The following is a 16,243-nucleotide window of genomic DNA, read 5'->3' as shown; positions in this document are numbered from 1 at the left end:
CCTCTGTGAAACCATTCTAGGTTAGCAGTAGCATTTTCCACTGCTGAGACTTCTCGTTTGGACACAAATGTTTTTCACAGTATGAAGATTATTAGCATTACTGCTGCTACTGAAATGAATGAGCCTAAAGACAAAATATTTCATGTTGTGTGTGCCTCAGAGTAATGTAGTAACCTCCCTGAGAGGCCAAGAAAGTGCTGCAGGAAGTCATATTTACTACTACAAATATACCTGTGAAGTGAGTTTCGCTACTGCTGAGTTAACTGTATAACCTGAGAATCGTGGGAATCAGTGTACAAAGCCTCCTATCGTAGTGAAGACTGCTCCCATGGACACTACATCATGGAAGTGTGCTACTACATAGTATGTATCCTGGAAGACAATGTCCGGGGATGAGTTGGCTAAGATGATTCCTGTCAATCCACCTACTGTATAAAGGAAAACAAAGCCTAAAACTCATAATAGAGTGGGATCTCATATAATATTACCTCCGTGAACAGTTGCTAATCAGGGACTTCCCTGGTGATGCAGTGGTAAAGAATTGGCCTGCCAATACAGGGGAAATTGGTTCGATCCCCGGTCCGGGAAGATTCCACATGCCGCAGAGCAGAAAGCTCGTGTGCCACAACTACTGAGCCTGCACTCTAGAGCCGCGAGCCAAAACTACTGGGCCCGTGCACCAGACCCCGTGCTCTGCAACAAGAGAAGCCACTGCAATGAAAATTCTGCACACCACAACGAAGAGTAGCTGCCGCTCACCGCAACCTTAGAAAGCCCACATGCAGCAACCAAGACCCAACACAGCCAAAAAAAAAAAAAAGAAAAATTAAAGAAAGATTTGCTAATCAACTAGATAATTTTACTCCTGTAGGGGCAGAAGTAATTATGGTAGCTGATGCAAAGTGTGCTCCTGCGTCGACAGCTCTCCCTATGGTAAACATATGATGGGCCCACAAGAGAAATCCTAAAAAGCCAGTAGACATGACTCATACTATTCCCAAATAGCTGAAAGGCACTTTTTGTCCTAAATAGTATGTACTGATATGTGAGTTCATAACAAACCCTGGTAGGCCATGAGTGCAGACTTCAGGGTGACCAAAGAATCAAAACAGGTGTTGGTATAGGATTCGGTCTCCTCCTGCAGGGTCAAAGAAAGTAGTGTTGAGATTTCTATCTCTTAACAGTATGGCAATTCTGGCTGCTCAGACTGAGAGTGGTAATTATATTAAGATGCCTATAGTTGGGGAAGATTAAACTAATAGTGGTGTTTGGTATTGGAATGTGACTTCTGGTTTTTTATTAAAGACTATAGTAATAAAAATAATAGCACCAAGAATTGAAGAGACACCTGCTAAATAAAAGGAGGAAATGGTTAGGTCGACCGAGGGTCCTGCGTGGGCCAGATTGCTGAATATAGGATTCCACTGGTACCAGAGCCAGCTTCTACTATTGGTGATATAAGTAGGAGTAAGAATGATAGGGGAAGTAGTCAAAAGTTTATATGATTTATTCGGGGAAATGCTACCTCAGGTGTCTGAGTTGTTAGTGGCCCAAGTCAGTTTTCAAACTCTGCAATCATAATGGGTACAACTATAAAGAAAATTATTACAAGTGCAGGGACTCTTATGACTACCTTACAGATTTGGGCATCTCCAAGTAGTGCTCCAGGTTAGCATAGCTCAGCCTGGATTAATATACTTAAGGTGCTGCCTGGTACTCCAGCTCAAGCACCAAATAGTAAATATAAAATATCTTTGTGATTTGTTGAAAATAATCAGCAGTGTATGAACAGAGGTAAAAAGACTAAGCTAGCATTCGACTGTAAATGTAAAGACAGAGATTGAGCCCTCTTTCTCAAAAACCCTGTGCTGAATCAACAAGTTGAAGTGTAATTTCAAAGAAGCAGCTTCAATTCTGCCAGAGATTTTCCTGTCTTTTTTCTCTTTTTTTCTTTCTCAAATGAAGGAGAAGCAGATTGAAGGCAGTAGACTAGAGGATTTGCTTGTTAACTAAAGTCTCCTGGGGTTAAAACTCATCAATCTCCTAAAGATTTGGCTGAATTACAATGTTTGCTTTGAATTCAGTTGATTCAATGTTTGCTTTGCATTCAATTGATGCTTTGCATTCAATTGATGACATCTTGCAATCCTTAATTTTAGGAATTAAGTAAATTTTACTTGTTTAGGGTTATGAAAGCTCTTGGTCTGAACTAACCTAAATTCCTAGTCCAGCACTGACAGAATGCGTGTTATGTGTAGTAATCGTGTGGATATTATGATTGGTAATGATAGGAAAGTTATTTCTTTGTATGTTCAAATTGTTTTACTTTTGTGCTGTTTAATGAAGGGAACATAGTGAGTGATGTGGAGTATGTTAGCTGCAAGTATAAATATATGTTGAGGACTGCTATGATGGCTATTAGTGTTGGTAGAATGATGTTATCATTTTTGTTATCTCTTGGATAATTACTCATTTGGGTAAAAACCCTGATAGTGATGGGTGATGTCCTAATGATACTATAATGGTGAGGAAAAGGATTGTGATGGGAGGTGTTTTATCTCATGTGTGTGATAACAATACTCTTGTAGTACATGATCTGGGCATAAGTAAGAAGAAGAGAGTGTTGTGATGATATAAATTCATATGTTTACAATTGTTATAATTGGAATATACTTTATAATAGCTGTTACTCATCCTATATGGGCAATTGATGAGGAGGGTGTAATTTTTTCCAGGTGAGTATGGCTCAGTCTGCCTCAGCCTCCAGCTATGATTTATAATATCACTATGATTCATAGTATATTTAGGTTGATGGATGGTGACATGTGATATAAAACTGATAGGGGTGCACTTTTGTCATGTAAATAGCATCGGGCCTGCTGTTCATGGAATGCCTTGTGTGACTTCAGACACTCAGAAATGAAATGGGGAAAGCCCTACTTTTGTGACAAGGGCGAATGTCATGAGGGTGGATGCTGCTGGATTAAAGATTTTTGTTATTCTTTGTGTTCTTTGACCAGAGTATATTAGATTAATGATAATAGCCATTATAAGTAGTATTGATATGGTGGATCGTTTTACGAAATATTTGTTGGATGCTTCTGTAGCTTATAGGTTCATGTTTTTTATTAGAATGGGGATACAATTAACCAGTGTGAGCTTGTTATACAATTATGTTTCCTGAGAAAATGGTCAGTAAAATGATAGTAAAAACAATGAGAGTTTATTAGTACAGGAAGGATATACGACAACATTTTGGGGGTATGGGCCTGAAGCTTACTTAGAGAACCTTACTATATAGCATGTGGTGTAAAGTGGTAGCATGGAGAATGTAAAATTCTTAGGAAGAATTCAATTCCAGGAATAAGAGCATTGAAACCTCTATGATTTACTCTATCAAAATAACTCTTTGGTCAGACATATTTCTTAAGTTTGTGGTGGGTTGCCTGGTATGATGACAGGTAGTGAAAAAAACTCTCATATGTAATGGGCTAATGTTAGTAGTAAAAAAACTTTTTATAAGAGATGTACACGTTGATCATATCAAAACTCTGGGTAGGATGCTCAGATTCATAGAAAGGAGATTGTTAGATGTGTTTTAATGATGACCTGGGCTGTATATAATTCTGGCACCTAGGGATTGTCGAATGCTCCTAAAAATAGATTGTTGTGGAAATGTTTATTATAAGGAAATTGACATATTCTCTAGAAAGGACGGGGTGAATGGGCCTGCTACATTTTCTACATTGAAGACATATACAGGTTTTGATTCTACTTCTGTGAAATCAAGTGGGTTTCATTGGATTTCTGCTACTGCGGAGATAATCAAATTCTGGGTAGCGGTCAGGAGAAAATTAGTCATAGGTGTTCTCGTGTAATAATTACTGTTGAAAGTGTAAATGATCCATTTATCAGTAAGACTGAGAATGGAATAACTGCTGCATTACTTCATATGAGATTGTGTGTGCTACTGTCCCTAGAGCTCCAGTGAGTGAGTATTTTGAATGTGAAGCTCATCCAGATCTGAGGATGGAATAAATGGCTAGGTGTGATATGGCTAATATAAATAATATGCCTACATTTATAGTAATTAGTGGATAAGATATGGGAAGAGGAATTCATGTTGTGAGAACCAGGGTTAAGGCTAGCATTGGGGCAATAATATATAAATTGATGATGTTGATGGACATAGTGGTTCTTTAATAAGTCATTTGAATGCCTCAGCAATGGGTTGTAATAATCCATGGGGGCTGATGATTTTTGGCCCTTTCTGGATTTGTATATAGCCTAGGATTTTCCATTTAGTTAATATGAGCAATGCTATGGTGAATTAAATTGGGTCATTTGTGAAAGAACGTTGATTATAAACATATTCTTAGGAAGAGGACTTGAAACAGTGCAGATAAAGGTTTCAGTTTTACATAATTACTGGGCTCTGCCACCGTAACCAACCCGGTTCTACAGTAAGGTATGTATAAATTAATTGAATGTAGATTTTATCATCATTTAGCTTGCAGACATTTTGTAAAGTAAGCCGTATTGCTCTTGTCCTTTCATACTGGAAGAAACCTGCAATAGACAGAAAGCAACCAGGATGACTCCAGTCTGAACTCAGATCATGTGAGACTTTAATCGTTGAACAAACAGACAATTAATAGCAGTTATACCATTGAAATGTCGTGATCCAGCATCAACGTCATAAACCATATTGCCGATATGAACTCCAGAATACAATTACACTGTTATCCCTAGTAAAACTTGTTCCGTTGATCAGTGTTTTTAGGAACAGGTGATAAAGCATCTTGACTAGCTGGTCTAAATTTTAATCACTCAGAGGTGGTTTTATTATCCAAAAAATAAATGGCGCTCGGAGTCAAGGTGCACCGGCTTCAGTAGTTGTGGCGCACAGGCTCAGTAGTTGTGGCCCACTGGCTTAGTTGCTCCGTGGCACGTGGTATCTTCCCGGACGAGGGATCGAACCTGTGTCCCCTGCATTGGCGGGCGAATTCTTAAGCACTGCATCACCAGGGAAGTCCCAGAATCACAGTCTCCCTTTTAATATACCTTAAGCCCAAAGAATCCATGGAACATTGTTACAGAAAATAAGACAATAAAATATTGTAAGGACTATAACAGAAGCCTATAGTACACAGTTCATATAGACACATCCCAAGCAGTTACAAAGTATATGAAAAGGGAGGCTGCAATTTTATTTTATTGTTTATTATTTTTTTAACATCTTTATTGGAGTATAATTGCTTTACAATGATGTATTATTTTCTGCTTTATAACAAAGGGAATCAGTTACACATATGCAAAAGTTCCCATATTTCTTCCCTATTGCATCTCCCTCCCTCCCACCCTCCCTATCCCACCCCTCTAGGTGGTCACAAAGCACCAAGCTGCTCTCCCTGTGCTATGTGGCTGAGGGAGGCTGCAATTTTAAAAGAATAAGATAAATTATACCCACAAACTCCCAATATTTCCTGAAACATTGCAATCTGAAACCCTATTGTAGGAAGCAGAAGATTCCAGGAGACATTCTACAAATGAAGGACTCTAAATGCTGTGGTTGGATAAGGAATTCTGGAAGGAAGGTATCCTCACCCAAGGAGAGCAGGTTCCTATACTTCTCTAACATCACATCCCTGTACAGTTCCCACTGATGTTGGTTCAGGCATTCTCACTCCTCTTGAGAGAAATCTATGGCCATATCCTGGAATGTCAGCAGTCCGTGAAATTAAAGGTACACATGCCATGTGGCCACAGGAAGAGTTCATAATGTGACCCAAGAAGAAAACAGCAAGTTAAGAGAACTGGTTTTAATTTAGAAGAATGTCTTCAATTATCACAAATATATATATATATATAACAAAGTAACTTTCTCTACCTTATTTCTAACTACAAGAAAAGAGTATGGCGTGTGATTCACAAAACCAGTATAGAGACTATACTTATCTGGAAAAGAAATGATAAAATGATGGTTTCAACACAGGCATATGCATTTTTGAATGTTTTATTTATATCAAACTGGATAAAATGTGTGTATTTCTCAGACAGAAAAGACATGTCGAGGTAGAAATGTACCTTTCAACTATTCTTGGGTACACAAGTACACTGGGGAGATTGTAAAAGTGCAGATTGTGTGTGATTGAGGAGGTCCGGTGGGCCTGAGTTCTATTTTTTTAACAAGCTCATTTTTAACTAGTGATGCCACAGTCTCTGATCCGTTAAGGACAATTGTGAATAGCAGAGACATAATTAGAAAGGTAAAAATTCATATTTATTTTTAACTTAAAGTGTTTTATGGATTTTACACCTTTAATAGGACAGTAAGCACAGCAGCAACAATCATTTGTGAATGTTAACTATAGACCGTGCATCTTTCTAACTTTTTTGTGTAGGATTCCAGGAAAAAGGCCTGGGCTGCGGTCACAGTGCGGGGGCGGGGGGGGGCAGGCCGGGCCGCCCCTCCAGGAACCCCGACGGGGCCCTGCGCTCCTGGCGGCTCCCTCCCCCGGCGCCTCCCTCCCTCCCGAAAGGCCTCGGGGCAGAGCGGTCCCACCCTCTGCGCCCAGAACGGAGCCCGCCTTTCCGCAGAGCTGGAAGTCCCGCAGCTCGGGGTCTCTTCCCTCCGCCGTCACGGAACTCCTCGGAGGCCGAAGGGTGGGCGGCCTCACTGAGGCTGCCGGTTCTGGAGGGGCCCCGGCGGCCGAAGCCGCGACAGTCGTGCGGACGGCGGGCCGGGTAAGTGGGCGCCGACCCTCCGCCTGGTCCGGTGCCCGGGCGGCAGCGCAAGACCAGCTTCTGAGGGACAGGGGTTCGCTGCCACCCGCCGCTGCTGTGCAGAAAGAGCGGCCCCCAGCGTCTGGTCCCGGGGAACTTCGGTCCCTCCTCTCGCCCCTGGCTTCGGCCTGGCTCGCGGGGCCTCTGGGGCGTGGGGAGGGGGCCGGCCTGAGTGTCCTGAGGGAAAACGGGGCAAGGGTGGAGCAGGGTCGGCTGCAGCCTCAGCGCCCCTCCTCCCGACTGCGGGGAAAGCGGCTGAAAACAGCTCCCAAAGCTCGCAGGCCCCTTATTCAGCCGAGTCTCTCTGCGCTCCTTCCTCCCTGAGCTACAGTATCGGGTGGAGGGGACAGGGCAGGGGCCGGGCGCAGGTAATGTGGAACATTAAAAGGTGATCGTTAACTAAAGAAAACCAGCTCTCCCAACGTGAGGAATGTAGCGCTTTTCTTTGTATAGGAAGATGCCAGAGTCTGGGCTCACTGAAATCCTTCCTTTCATATGCACCTCAGCTCTCTGGGGCCTGCATTCGCCATTTGCATATCCTGAATTACTCAGGGCCCGCGGCTCACACTGGAGGGCTGCAAGTGCTGATGACTGTGATATACTTTGTTTACTGAGCTGGCAAGAAATATTTCATTTCTCACAGGCTTGAGGGGCAGACAGTGAAAAAGAGTCGGAGAATCTCACTCAGCATGTACTTTGGTTTATATATAGATAATATTTATACTTAACTGTGCTAATAGAGGTTCTCAAGTCCAATCAACCTGTACTACAGCCCTCTAGGTATTCATTTCATCAATATCATAAGATAAATGCCTATAGAATTGACTTAATCCATTTAAATAGGATAATGATTTTTAAAGGAAACATAATAGAAATATAACAACAAAACCTTTACCACTAAAGGCTGGGTCTGGAACAACCTACATAAATGTTCCATTGTTAAAATATTGAAAGATGTATTCAATAGAAATATCAACAAAAATGACAAATAATAAGGGCAGCAGAATGTTGAAATGTTCTATCTTTATCATTAAAGTGGCAGAAAATCATATATTAGTAGGCACTGGGGGCAGAAGATGCCTGATTTTATATCTTTGTCATATTTGTACAGTTGTTTCAACAAGTAACGTAAAGACAAAATGGAAAAACAAGGAGGTTTGTGCCTGAGATCACGTTGATGTGAAACCAGGGATGGCCACCTTGTGCCAGGTGAGTTAAGTTTACCTGGCAGGTAGACCGCAGAGCTCCTGAGAAGCAAGGGTTGGAATTTTTCCCCTGGGTGCCCCTTAGGTTCTGTGACTTGACTAATTGTGAGTCATGTTTCCGGAAAGACCTAGTCACAGGAAAAGGGTGGGAATAGAGTGATTTGGGGAGCAGCTAACAGCATTCATCACGGCTCAGGGCCTGAATGAATTTTAAAGAAACAGGAAAACAAATGCTTCTCATGGAATCAGAGAATGTGAGGGCTGGACAATCCCACGAAATGAGGAGCACCCGTTCCATTTTTCAGATGAGGAAACAGAGGCCCAGCAAGGTGAAATCCCTCACCCAGGTTGCACCCGTCTCTCCTCCCCACTGCATGGTTCATGAAAGCAGGACTCTTCCCGTCTTGATCACTGCTGAACCCCAAAAAGGGTCAGGTATCTAGCAGCTTCTCCAAAATTTTGGTTGACTGTAGGAGTAATGCTATTTCTTTCTTTCTCACTCTTATTCAGGACTGTGCCAAGAACTCCCCAGTTTTCAATGTAATTCGATAAATGTAAATATTAATTGAGTTTTGTTGTGATGAGGACTTAGGCTTTGAAGGTAACAGACTTGGTTCAGATCCTGGTTCTGCGACTCAGTAGCTGTTTGGCTTTGGGAAAATTACGAAACCTCTCTGAGCTTATTTCCTCCTTTGTAAAGTGGGGTTAAACTATCTGAGCCAGCAGAGCACCTGCATGAGAGATGTGGACTAAATATTCGTCTTTCTCACTCTACTATGCCATCTCTATGTTCTTCCCAGAGAAGTTGTACAGAAGGATATAGTACTTTAAAAAAATAATAATTAATTAATTTTTGGCTGTGTTGCGTCTTCGCTGCTATAAGCGGGCTTTCTGTAGTTGTGGCAAGCGGGGGCTATTCTTTGTTGCGGTGCGCGGGCTTCTCATTGTGGTGGCCTCTTTTGCTGCGCTTGCTGTGGAGCACCGGCTCTAGGCGAGCAGGCTTCAGTAGTTGTGGCCTGCAGGCTCAGTAGGTGTGGCACGTGGGCATACCTGCTCCTCGGCATGTGGGAACTTCCCTGACCTGGGCTCGAACCCATGTTCCCTGCGTTGGCAGGCAGATTCTTAACCACTGCACCACCTGGGAAGTCCGGTATAGAACTTTATAAAGGGGGTTTTACTTTATGTCAGATAGTGTACATGTTTCTTGTAGAAAAGATTATTCCACTATAGAAACATTAACACGCCATACGACTACAAATGCAGTATTCTATGGGCTAGATCTTATCAGTAAATTTCATAAGTAATTGGGCAAATGACAAAGTACTAGGTACTAGGGAGTAAGAAGACTCAAATCTGGGGTTCCCCCACCCCAATTTAAAGAGCAGGGTGTGTTTTTCAAATCCATGTTTCATCTGGTCTTTGTTTCTCATCCATTCTCGGTGTCTGCCTTTCTCAAGAAGGCTCAGATCCTACACTTTCACACCCTCCCGGCTGGCTGTGCCCCAGCTCCTGTCCTGGACCCTCTGCATGCCTGGGTGTGCCTGCTCTCCCTGTGCATCACCAGCTTTGCCAGGGAGCTGCTGTATCGTGCACTGCTTGCTGCACCCCAGGGTACCTAGACCCTTCTGGTACATGAAGTACACCCTCATCACCATGAGTGCACGCCCATCCCCTTACCTTATATCCTGCCTCTAAGCCAGGCTTGGGGGTGACTCCAGTGTGCATTCAGCTATGTGAGCTGCTGGGATAAAAGCGAAGTTCCCAACTTTAGAAGTTGCAGGCTTGAGGGGCACACAGTGATTTAAAGTCGGGTCACCTGACTTAAAGGGGGGGCTGATTGATTTAAAGCCAAGGCAGCTGACTTAAAGCCTGCGTCCCTGAGCTGCAGGAAGAGACCAACTTTGGGGGTGCTCGGGTTCGCTCTAAGCCAGCACTGCTGTTCAGGAAGAGCTTCCAGTAGCGTCTTAGTGCAGGGGAACTTGGTGCCTTGTCTTGCCCCTGCCCTCAGAGCGGGGCCACCTCCTCTTCTGGAGGAGAATCAGGGAGGGGAAAGTGCAGAGTCCTGGCTGGAGTTGCGGCACCCCTTGTCTGATGGCAGGGAGGCGGGGGCGGGGCTGTGTGGTGTCCTGGGCTTGGACTCACCAGGTCGACTCAGCGTCTCAGCCTCCTAACCTCCCCACACACACCCCACAAAAGTTTCCAATAATATGTAATTGCGCCTTAGGTTCTCGGTTTTCAAACTCATACCCAGGCTCCCAGGTCCCTTGATTCATCCAATTCCTCTGTGCTCTTTCTTCTACTAGATACAGTCCGAGAGGGAGGGGCTGGGGGATGGGACTGGAGGGTCCCCGGCAGCACTGGCCTCAGCTGACCAAAGAGATCTGGGGCCTGTGCTCTCACATGTGTCCGAGGACCCTTAAGGCGGAATCGAGGGGGCCAGTTAGAGGCAGTCCTTGCTGCCTCAAGTGAGTATGGATCACCGTCCGTTAGGGAGCACGCTGACCCCTGAGAAGTACTGTTAGGAGGATGTGTTCCTCTCTCGGCTTCAAGGACGTGGGTGGACTTCAGGGCTTCAGTTCCCCTCCAGGCCTCCAGGTCCGACTGCACCCCAGCGGCCTTGCAGACCTGGCTTCCTGTCCCAGAACTTTCCAGGCTCCAGGAAGAATCCAGACTGCAGAGATGGTGCCTGAGGGCTCCCGCTTAAGAAGTGCTGCCCCTGGGGACCCAACAGTGGAGGGAGGAAGGCTGAAAGGAGTGTGGGGGTGGGGTAGGGAGGGGTGGCTGACCTGGGAGTTGTTGAGAGAGAAATATTGCCTGCCACACCCCATGCCCCCTGCAGCTGACCCACTTATGCCATAGGATCTCAGGGCCGTTTAGTCAGAGATGCCTCTGCTTCTTTACTCCTGTGTTCAAAACTATGCAAAACCAACTCTTCATCCTCTTGCTGCCTTGCCAGGACTTTTAAAGTACTGTTCTTGTGAAGCACTCATTCCCTAAACTGCAGTTTGGAGCTGTCCCAGTTATTTAAAAGTGTTCTCCTTAAACTGAGACTAAATCCTACTCTTTTGGCAAACCGACCTTCACTTCAGAGGAGATCGTCTTTTCTGCCCATTCCTTCCTTCTACTTCCCTCTTAAGCACCCCTGTGCTCAAAGAGCTTGGTGATTTATTTTCTGCTTGATGCCAAAAAGAAACCTTCCTCATGCACCCCAAAAAGCTTTCCTTGAACATAGGTGTTTCAAAACCATGACAGTGTTTTGCAGTTAGTATACACTGGGTAGACTGCCTAGCAATCCCTCCAAGAGCCAGAGGTGAGCGACACCTTTACTTATTTGATTGGATGTCCTTCAAGTTTAGGAAGGTCCCATTCTTATGCCCCAGCAGATAAGAGAGAGCCCTGGATGGTTGTGGCTGTGATTAGATAACTTCTGATGATTTTATTTCCCTTGCTGAGCTGCTGCTTCTAGGTTAAATTCATTTTATTACCTGTCCTTTTTTTTTTTTTTTTTTTTTTTTTTGCAGTACGCGGGCCTCTCATTGTTGTGGTCTCTCCCGTTGTGGAGCACAGGCTCCGGACGCGCAGGCTCAGCGGCCATGGCTCACGGGCCTAGCCGCTCCATGGCATGTGGCATCATCCCGGACTGGGGCACGAACCCGTGTCCCCTGCATTGGCAGGCGGACTCTCAACCACTGCGCCACCTGGGAAGCCCTACCTGTCCATTTTTAAAGAAAGGCTGACAAAGTCACTGTAATAGGTCAGGAGTCTGAGCTCAGGGTTGGTCAAAGGTACTCACAGGGAAGAAGGTGGTTAAAAATAGGTGGGTAAAATAGGAGGGTTGGCAAGTACAGCCAGGACCACCGTGTTCACCGTGCATACTAATAAAGGCCAGAATCTCCTCATTTATCTCTGGTGGGAAGTTCTGACGGTTTCACAGGATCAAACTCAAATCATATTCAAACTAGGGGGCTTCCCTGGTGGCGCAGTGGTTGGGAATCTGCCTGCCGATGGAGGGGATGCGGGTTCGTGCCCCGGTCCGGGAAGATCCCACATGCCGCGGAGCGGCTGGGCCCGTGAGCCATGGCCACTGAGCCTGCGTGTCCGGAGCCTGTGCTCCGCAACGGGAGAGGCCACAACAGTGAGAGGCCTGCATACTGCAAATAAAAATACAAACTAGGGTATTTCCCCTGAGCATAAAAGTAAGTATCCACCCCTTGCAGGAGTCGCTACTGAGGAATAAAGAAGCAGATGTAGAGAACGAACTTGAGGACACAGAGAGGGGGAAGGGTAAGCTGAGATGAAGTGAGAGAGTGGCATAGACATGTATACAGTACCAAAGGTGAAATAGATAGCTAGTGGGAAGCAGCTGCATAGCACAGGGAGATCAGCTCAGTGCTTTGTGACCACCTAGAGGCGGGATAGGGAGGATGGGAGGGAGGCGCAAGATGTGGGAGATATGGGGGTGTATGTATACGAATAGCTGATTCACTTTGTTATACAGCAGAAGCTAACACAACATGGTAAAGCAATTATACTCCAATAAAGATGTTAACAACAACAGCAAAAACCCCCAAAAAACTAAGTCAGTCAAGCCAAGGGAGACATTGTATGTGTTTACAGTTCAAGAAATCCAGAAGAGAATCCTTTACTCTGTATGCAATGAATGGTCCATTTGAAAAGAAAAAAACTTTCTGAAATGTTGTTTTTCCATTTATTGTTCAGAACATCATTTTTATACCTCTGCATTTCTTACTATTCAAAGCCAAGTCACGTGAGTTACAGGGAAGCAGCTGATTGATTTAAAGTTGGGTCATGTGATTTAAAAAGCAGTGGCAGTTGATTGATTTAAATCCCGGTCATGTGACGTGAGGAGGGAGTGCTAAAAACTGCTTTTTCATCTCTGGCTCAGAATATCATATTTACCTTGGTTTTTCTTATGATTTAGAAAACTTGAGCTGTCTCTCCTTGGAATCATCAGGAGAAAAATACAGTATTTCAGGTTCATTCTTGAAACCAACTTCTTACGGTTAAGACGTATTGACTAAAAGATCTTCCTTCCAGAGATTCCGAACCTCTGTAGGACACTTCATTGTAATTGGGGAAAAAGGAGAATGAAATCAGGCCAGCGGCTGCAGAGGGCAAGGCAGCCCCCAGGACTAGGGAAGGAGGAGGAGGAAGGGCTGAGAGTTGCCATTAGAGAAGACAAGGTCCAGAGGGCGCTGAAGCACCGGCAGAGCCCACCTGCACTCCCACTTTGGCACTCCAGGATCAGAGTTGTGTTTGGAGATGGGGTTGTTGTAACCCCAAGGAGGTGAGCAGAGAGGAGGAGTTGATTACCGGTCTCCTCTGACTCTCTGGCCCACATTACCTGGCTTCACAGGGGGGACAGAGTTTTGCTTTCAGCAACTGAGGGGGCACTTCTAGGCTGGTGGGGTTGCCCAGTGGCCCGACAGCCTGACAGGCTGACTGCGGTGTGACCGCCCTTTGTTTCTCCAGAATCTGTACATCAGGAGGTGCATAGCTGCGGGAGCCTATTCACCCATCCCCCCAAGGGGGATGGCACCTTCCCTGGCTGTACCCTATGATCACCAGGTACTTGAAATGAATGCAAGTGTTTTGACTTCAAGGAAGAGCTCACATAACCCCTTCTGCCTCATAATGTGTGGGATTTACTATAATGGAAGGACATTATAAAGAACAGGTAGAAAACTCACCTGTTGGTCTCCACATAGGAGTTTATTTTGCACGAATCCCTCCTACACGAGTAGATAGCAGAGGTTTATTTTTGTTCCTGTGTGTGTAGTTGTGGCAGAGGATGTAGGTATGGTGATTTGAAGCCCTGAAAGAAATATTCTCAGAATTCTCAAGACTTCTCTTGATTGGAATCGAGAGAGACCTGGAAAAGGAGGAAAAGAAAAGGAGGAGGGAGAACGAACGACTGTTTCTCAGTAAATTCACCTGCTTGGTTGATTGTTCTGTCTTCTCATTTCTTTTAACTTCTATGTATGTCTAATGGAATAATGTAGAAAGGCTGATTTTTATGGTTTAAAAGATTTTACATCACACACTAGAAGTGGCTAACAGAACTTACTCAAATCAATGTTACATAGAGACTTTGGTATTAAATTTGTATACTAAAATTGGTTAATCCAAATTTTCTGTTTCTTTTTGAGTGAATATTTGGAACATATTTTTGTAGATAATAATTTATCTTAGGTGTACAGAATGGTGAGAATGGGTACCATTTTTCACCACTTAAATGATTTCTTTTAAATGAATAGATCGTACACTTTAAATGCCAATGTTGTGTCTTACATGTTGTTTTTCAATTCCTTGATTTCCAAAACTTGTGCTTATTTAATTGATTTCTATCTAACAATCTCCTCTTTATTGTTTCTTTATATTTTATTGATCTATAGTTAATTTACATTATTATATTAGTTTCAGAGGTACAACATAGTGATTCATAAATGTTTAGCTTGTTCTCCATTTATACTTATTATAAAAGAGTGGCTCTATTCTCCATGCTATACAGTACGTCACTGTAGATTATTGATTTTATACATAGTGGATTCTTCCTCAGAATCTCCTACCACTATTTTGCTCCTCCACCCTGTCTCTCCCTGCTGGTAACCACTAGTCTGTTTAATCTGGGAGTCTGTTTTGTTGTTGTTGTTGTTGTATTCAATTTTTTAGATGCCACATGTAAGTGATAACCTACCAGGCTTGTTTTCTCTGCAGCTTATTTTACTAAGCATAATACCCTCCAGGTCCATCCATGTTCTTGCAAATGGCAAAATTTCATCTTTTGCTGAAGTCATCATAGAAAATCGTTTTTATCCCCTAACGTATTGATGAACACTTAGTTTGACTCTGTATCTTAGCTATGGCAAATAACACTTTTACGAACATTGGTGTGCAGTTATGTTTTTGAAATAGTGTTTTTGTCTTCTTGTTATATACCCAAGAGTGAAATTGCAGGATATTATGGTAATTCTGTTTTTAGTTTTTTGTGGAACCTCCATTCTGCTTTCCACAGTAGCTGCACTACTTCACATTCACGTCAAGAGTGTACAAGAGCTTCCTTTTCTCCACATCCTCACTAATCTTTGTTATTTGTGACCTTTTTGATGACAGCCATTCTGACAAGCCTGAGGTGATATATCTCATTGTTTTTTTGTTTTTTTGTTTTTTGTTTTTTTTTTGCGGTACGCGGGCCTCTCACTGTTGTGGCCTCTCCCGCTGCGGAGCACAGGCTCCAGACGCGCAGCCCCAGCGGCCATGGCTCACGGGCCCAGCCGCTCCACGGCACGTGGGATCCTCCCGGACCGGGGCACGAACCCGTGTCCCCTGCATCGGCAGGCGGACCCTCAACCACTGCGCCACCAGGGAAGCCCCTATCTCATTGTTTTGATTCGCATTTTATTGCTGGAATAGCTATGTTTAGCATCTTTGTGAGTTCTGGCTGTCTCTCTGTATTTTTTCCTTGGAAAAATGTCTATTTAGGTCTTCTCATATTTTTAAAAAAGATTTTGGGTGTTGTTCTGATATTGAGTTTTATGTGCTGTTTCTGTAGTTTAGATATGAACCCTTGCTTGGTCATCTTTTTGGTGTTAACCTCTTATCATGTGCAAATATTGTCTCTCCTTCAGCAGGTGGTCTTTTCATTTTGTTTTTGGTTTCCTTTGCTGTGCAAAATCTTTTAAGTTTAGTGAAGTCCCATTTGTTTATTCTTGCTTTTGTTTCATTTGTCTTAGCAGACTGAACCCAAAACTGTTGCAATCATTTATGTTGAAGAATGTTCTGTATTTTCCTCTAGGGGTTTTATGGACCTATATTTAAGTCTTTATTCAGTTTTGCGTTTATTTTATATATGGTGTGCTAAAATACTCTAATTTTATTCTTTTCCATGTAGCTGACCAGTTTTCCCAGTAACACTTATTGAAGAGACAGTTTTTTCTCCATATTGCCTGCTTTGGCATAAATCAATTAAATATAAGTGTGTGGGCTTCCTTCTGGGATCTCTTCTATTCCAGTGATCTTTGTGTCTGTTTTTGCTCCGGTCCAGTTCTCTGATTACTGTCGCTTTGCAGTATAATCTGAAGTCAAGGTGCCGTGATGCCTCCAGCTCTGTTCTTTCTCAAGATTGTTTGGCTACTTGGGATCTTTGTGTTTCTATACAAATTTTAAAATTACTTTTTCAAGTTCTGTGAAAATGCTTTGGTATTCTGAAAGGGATTGCATTAAATCTGTAG

Source organism: Stenella coeruleoalba (assembly GCF_951394435.1).
Source record: "Stenella coeruleoalba genome assembly, chromosome: 1".
Lineage (NCBI taxonomy): Eukaryota > Metazoa > Chordata > Mammalia > Artiodactyla > Delphinidae > Stenella > Stenella coeruleoalba.
Note: the sequence above shows the minus strand (reverse complement) of the source record.